We start from the raw sequence: 6000 nt of genomic DNA, 5'->3' as shown, positions 1-6000 counted from the left end.
AGAAATTACACAGCTAGTAAGTTTCAAAACCAGGATTTGAACCTGATTTCCCTTGCCTATATTTTTCCCTATGCCATACCTCCATGACTGATTTATCCGACTTACTTGACAACAACACATTGATTATTCTTTTTTTTCCCCTTTCTCATTTTCAATTCAACTCAACTCAAGAAACATTGAGTAACTTGAGCAACATGAGGCAGTTTAATTTGGTTTTAATTTTGCTGCAGACAGAAACTGGAATATTTTATATACAAAGACTTTGAATCTCTGAGGTATACACCATTGGTGGTGCCCTGATGAGACAGATCATGGATTAATACCTTCATACTATAAATTCCATGGAGGAACAAAGGTCCATGAAATATAACCTTCATTTGAGGGAAAATGAGAACATCAGAGATGAGGAAAGGCATGTGAACATACTTTGATCTCCTTTGTGGACAAGTCTCTTTTTTTCCCCCACAGATTTAGGAGTTGGGAAGAAGGTCTTGGCACCAAGAATCATGGAGTCAATTACTAGCTTATCTTTTGAGTAAAATGTGAAGAAACTCCTTTCCACAGGCTTGTGGGTGTGAGGGAACTTAAAGAGTCTTCAGAGACTAACTGAGGATTAAGAAAAAATTCCATTTTAATTCATTATTTTTATTAAAATATTTTAAAAATTCGATCAATTCACTTTCTTGCCTTAGAATATGATTATATTGATCTTTGATTATTGACAATTTTGCAATAAAAGGCATAATTTTAAGCCTCAATTCTCATTGTACTATAGTCATAGAAAAAAGTGTAGGAAATTAAGATGAGTGAACACAAATTTCAAGACATATTATGGAAGCTATTTGTTAGCTAGCTAATTTTTTTAAAAATTGGAAACCCCCAAATCAGTTTTTAAAAAATTATCAGTTTTTTTCCCCTTAAGTTTCACATGGAAAAGTTCTGATTTAGTTGAGGAGCTCAGGTTTCCAAATTTCTTGTGGGAGCTTTGCCACAGTCACTTTTCTAACACTCAGTTCCCTCTTCTGTTAAAAATGGTTGGGATAGGACCTACTTGTGTTTACTTGCTGGTAAAATGAAATAGCAATACTACCTGCAAATCTAAATCCTGCCATTCTTGAGATCTATCACACCTGGGTAATGGAAGTTAACTATTTCTTTTATACTATTCATTACAGAGAAATTTCACCATAATTACCCTATCATTCACTTACAGTTTTAGATGATGCCTTTGAATAGTGTGATAAAGGATGAATGGTTTGCAAAAACTGAGAGGTGCAAACATCAGAATGAGTGATTGACAGGAGCATGTGACTAAGGGTCACATGGGAGCCTGAGGCTAGAGATCTGGGAAAGATTCTATGCCCAATGGACTTCATCAGATCTCTCCTGGAAGGACCTGAGTTTGAGACTTGAGTCTGAGACCAACAGAAGAAAAGAAATCTTTTGGATCTGGCTGCTGGCAGCTTTGAATCAAGAAGATTGAAGATAGACTAACCAACTGCAGATCCTGGCCCATTTGATTGGACTCCTGGTGTGAGACTTGACTATTGGGGAATTTACTGTTTAGCTTAATAAGATAGGTTTAGATAGTTTATTATTATTAGATTTTAGATAACTAGTATAAGTTCCCCCTAAAACCCCTGTTCCTTCCTCCCCTTCCCAACCAATAAATCTTAATTATTTATATGATCCCTCTTGTTCTTTCCTCACCCCAAATCCCAACATAACAGTTTTGGCAGAGTCGGCTAGGTTTGTATGTTAATGAGATCAAAGTTATCCTCAACTCACATCATAATGAAAGGAAGTGCTGTTATCTTGTGTATTAGTCAAAGTCAGAAGTTAGAGCTTTAAGATAATGAGCTCCCCTGCTTTATTCCCAGTTCCTGCTCCTTTCTCTCACATCTCTCAATTCTGACACTGGAACTTTGCTCTGGATTTTCCTGCTCCCTGACTTAAGGCTCACTGATTATAAACCTGTGAGCAAAAAGTTTGAGAACAAGAGAAGATTCATTTTAGACCTAAGTGTAAGGTACTTCACAGATTGGTCTCTGCTTCCATCAAGTGGCCTTGATCTGGTATTGCAAACTGTCTACAAAGTCCCAGATTTAGTTTCGAATTCTTTTGTAAACTTTTTTTCCTTGAATTATGAATGGCCAAATTATGGCTTACTTATTTAAAAAAGTAAGGGCTACTGAAAAAGAGGTAGCGGGCCCTATTTGACCTACGGGGCTGTAGTTTGCTGACCCATGGAGGATATTAATGTACAAGTCTAAAGTGAGTAAGGTATTACTGACCTTACCGCTCTCAGTTATCCATGCTTGTATTTCCAATAATTGATGACATATATTCATGTTAGCATAAAACCAATAGGCAGTATATTTTAGAAGCCTGAGGGTAGCTAGGTGGCTCAGCTTTAGGAGTCTGGAGTCAGGACAGACCTTAGTTCAAATGCAACTTTTCACACCTGGCAAGTCACTTAACCCTGTGCAGTTCATCTGTAAAATGAACTGGAGAAGAAAATGGAAAGTCAACTATCTTTGTCAAGAAAATCTCATCTGGGGTCATGAAGAGTCAGACACAACTCAACAACTGACAAGATTAAGCTTAGAATACTAATCAACCCTTTTGTACATTTTAAAGAAATTATATATATATATATATATATATATATATATATATATATATATATATACAGACCTCTGTGAAGTTAGGGCCCCCCCTTTTTTTCCCTTTCTTTGCTTTCTCTGTGGCTTAGAAAAGTGCCACCTGACTAATAAACCTTAGTAAATGCTTAATAAATGGCTGACTGGTTTAGAGGAAATTATAAAGTTAGAGAAAGTAATAAAAGTAAATTTAAGCATGGTTTAAAATATCTATTATTAAACTATTATCAAGATCATTCTCCATAAACTTTTGTTTTCTCATATTCAGCAGAGAGAGAATTCATGACTAACTGAATGGATCAAGGATATTTACGAAGAATATATAGCATTTTAGCTGGACCTTGAATCTCTATTACTTAGTACATATTAAGTTTTAAATAAATGTTTATTGATCAACTCACTATTATAGTATGATTTTGAGAGCAGAAATGGGAAAGGATATTTCAGGCAGACGGAATGGCATACCACAAATGTAGTTTCTTCTGTTAGATTAACCAGTACTTTGTCTATTTTATTTGTTTTTTTTTCCCAAAGTACCAGCTTCTAGTCTTATTTACTAATTCAATAGTTCTTTCACTTTCATCAATTTCTCCTTTAATTTTTAGGATTTCTAATTTAGTTTTTATCTAGGGATGTTTAATTTGTTACTTCTTAGTTTTTTAATTTGCATGCCCAATTAATTGATCTTTGCCCTCCCTAATATGTTAAATAAGCAGTCAAGGATATAAATTCCCCCCTGAGTACTGCTTTGGCTGTATCCCATAGATTTTGGTAGGATGTCTCATCATTGTCATTTTCTTCAATGAAGTTATTGTTTCTATGATTTGTTCTTTAACCAGTTTTGGAGAATCATATTATTTAATTTCCAATTAATTTTTTGATTTATCTCTCTATGTATCCTTACTAATTATTATTTTCATTGCATTGTGATCTGAGAAGGTTGCATTTATGATTTCTGCTCTTTTGTACTTGTTTACAATGTTTTTATGCCCTAATACATGGTCAATCTTTGTGAATGTACCATGTGCTGCTGAAAAGAAGGCATGTTCCTTTTTGTCCCTATTTATTTTTCTCCACATACCTATTAACTCTAATTTTTCTAAGATTTCATTTACATCTTTTATCTCTTTCTTATTTATTTTTTGTTTGATTTATCTAATAGAGGATCTAATAGAGTTCAGGTCTCCTACTACTCTAGTTTCACTATATATTTCCTCTTTAAGCTCTGTTAGTTTTTCCTTTAGAAATTTGGATGCTGTACCATTTGGTGCATATATATTAAGTACTGGTATTTCCTCATTGTCTTTTATTATTTATTTTTATTATTATTGCCTTTTATCAGTAGTCTCTTCTATGCTAGACCTGTTCAGGGAATGCCAGCTTGTGTGATCTGACTAGACATCTAGATGTGTATAAAGGAGTATTTGGTAGACAATAGAAAGCCAATGAAGATTTAAAGCTTGACAGTGAATCAATTAAAGAATGTCTTAGGAAGATTAATCTGGATGTTTTTCAAAAGAAGAATTGTTAGGCATTGGACATAAGGAGGACTAAATAAAGGGAAGAGAATATGTTTGTTTTACAAATGCTATATCATTTGATAATCACAACAACCCTAGGAAGTAGGCACTATTATTATCCCCTCTTTAGAATCAAGATTTGCTCAGGGTAATGCAGCTAAGAAGTGTCTGAGGCTAGATTTCAACTTGGGTTTTTCCTTTCTCCAAACTCAGTATTCCATCCACTATATCACATAACTTGCTATCTAGTCACATGTGAATTTCAAAACTACTCCACCCTATTCAGACCATTCTTTAGAAGATGGGATTTAGGTATTTCCTGATTAATAACAATAGAGATACTCGGAATAACAGAATCAGGTCTTGGAAACTACAATCTCCACCCTACTCAGGGTTAACAAGTTTGGGAAGGGCTGTAGCAAAACTCAAGATTTAATTATTTGAGAATATGGCCTTCAACAGACATGTGCAAAAAGGGCAGACCTCTGGGCGGTCCTGGTCAAGCTAGAGCCACCATTGGCACATGTGAGATGCAGGAAGTAAGGTAGAGAACAGCCTCTGGAGTTCTCGTGACTTCCTGTGAGGAGGGCTAGAGGAGTGGGAGGCTCGTGCTTGGAGTTGGAGGAGCCCACGGACTGTTTTTCTCCAGATTGGTCACGTGAATGATAAGGACTGATCTCTTTCCTTGCCTTGGCTATCCAGGGCCTTAAAGCCCGCTTTGGCTCAGCCTGAGCAGAGTGGGTATTTAAACCTCTTTCCTTCTCTCTCTCCCTTTCTCTCTCCCTCTAATACTTTCTTCCTCCTGTTTGTAATTAAAACATCATAAAAAAAGTTGGCAGCTTAATTGAGTGTTTCATTTAGGAATTACTTAGCTGAATTCCTTGGTGACCTTAAATTAATATATATACCAGTCTTTAAAAGTGTTTTCACTATCACACACAGTGAATGAAGGTAAAGAGACAGTAGTATTAATAGAACTTTTGAAACTGAGAAACCTGACCCCTACTTTTGGGAAACCTTAAAAGCATGGATTCTCTGCACTACCTCCCTTATCAAATCCTTATTTCTTAAAAGCTTGATGCCTCTTTCCCCCTAGAACTCAGGGCTGCCCTACCTGGAAGGGGGAATTTGGGATTTGTCAAGGGGTCAAGGCTACTATATCAATCATAAGGTTTCTCCTGGCAAATTTGGCTTCTGATTCAACAGGAAGAACCACGAGAGTGAGAGGCAAGATTCCCAAGGGAATGGCCTCCTAGGACAGTAGTATTCACTTGGACTCAAAACCTGGGTTTTAAAATCAATTGTGGGAACAAAAGTGAGGTGAGTAGCAGGGAAAGAAGGCATTCATAATTGTGTTTGGCAGAAGGGTAGAAAGAGAGGTTCAGTTAAGGGTAATTTATTTCAAAGCAGGCAGAAGTCTCAACCCCCCTTTCTCTTACAGGATGCTGTCATGGCAGGACACCAATGGGCAGGTCCTTGTAAAGGACACAAGAGAGCTGGGGGATGCTCTGATCCACCAGCTCATAGAGGTTCTGGATGATGACATCATTGGGCAAACAGAGGTCATAGCACAACACTCTTAGATAGGTTCCCTTGCAATAGTTAGGGCTATACAGATGGGGGATAATGATCCGACTTTCCTAGGCTAGTTAGTGGAATCTAACCTGGAAAAGGTGAAGAGAACAGTGAGTTTGTTTCAGTCTGGCATGCTCCAGCAAATGACCAGGATTTGACGTAGTTAAAGCTTAGATTAGAGCAAGGAACCCATTACAGCAGGAAAAAGAAAGCAATCTAATTAAATGAATGACTGATATCAC

Source organism: Monodelphis domestica, chromosome 2, assembly GCF_027887165.1.
Source record: "Monodelphis domestica isolate mMonDom1 chromosome 2, mMonDom1.pri, whole genome shotgun sequence".
Lineage (NCBI taxonomy): Eukaryota > Metazoa > Chordata > Mammalia > Didelphimorphia > Didelphidae > Monodelphis > Monodelphis domestica.
This window is presented reverse-complemented; position numbering follows the sequence as displayed.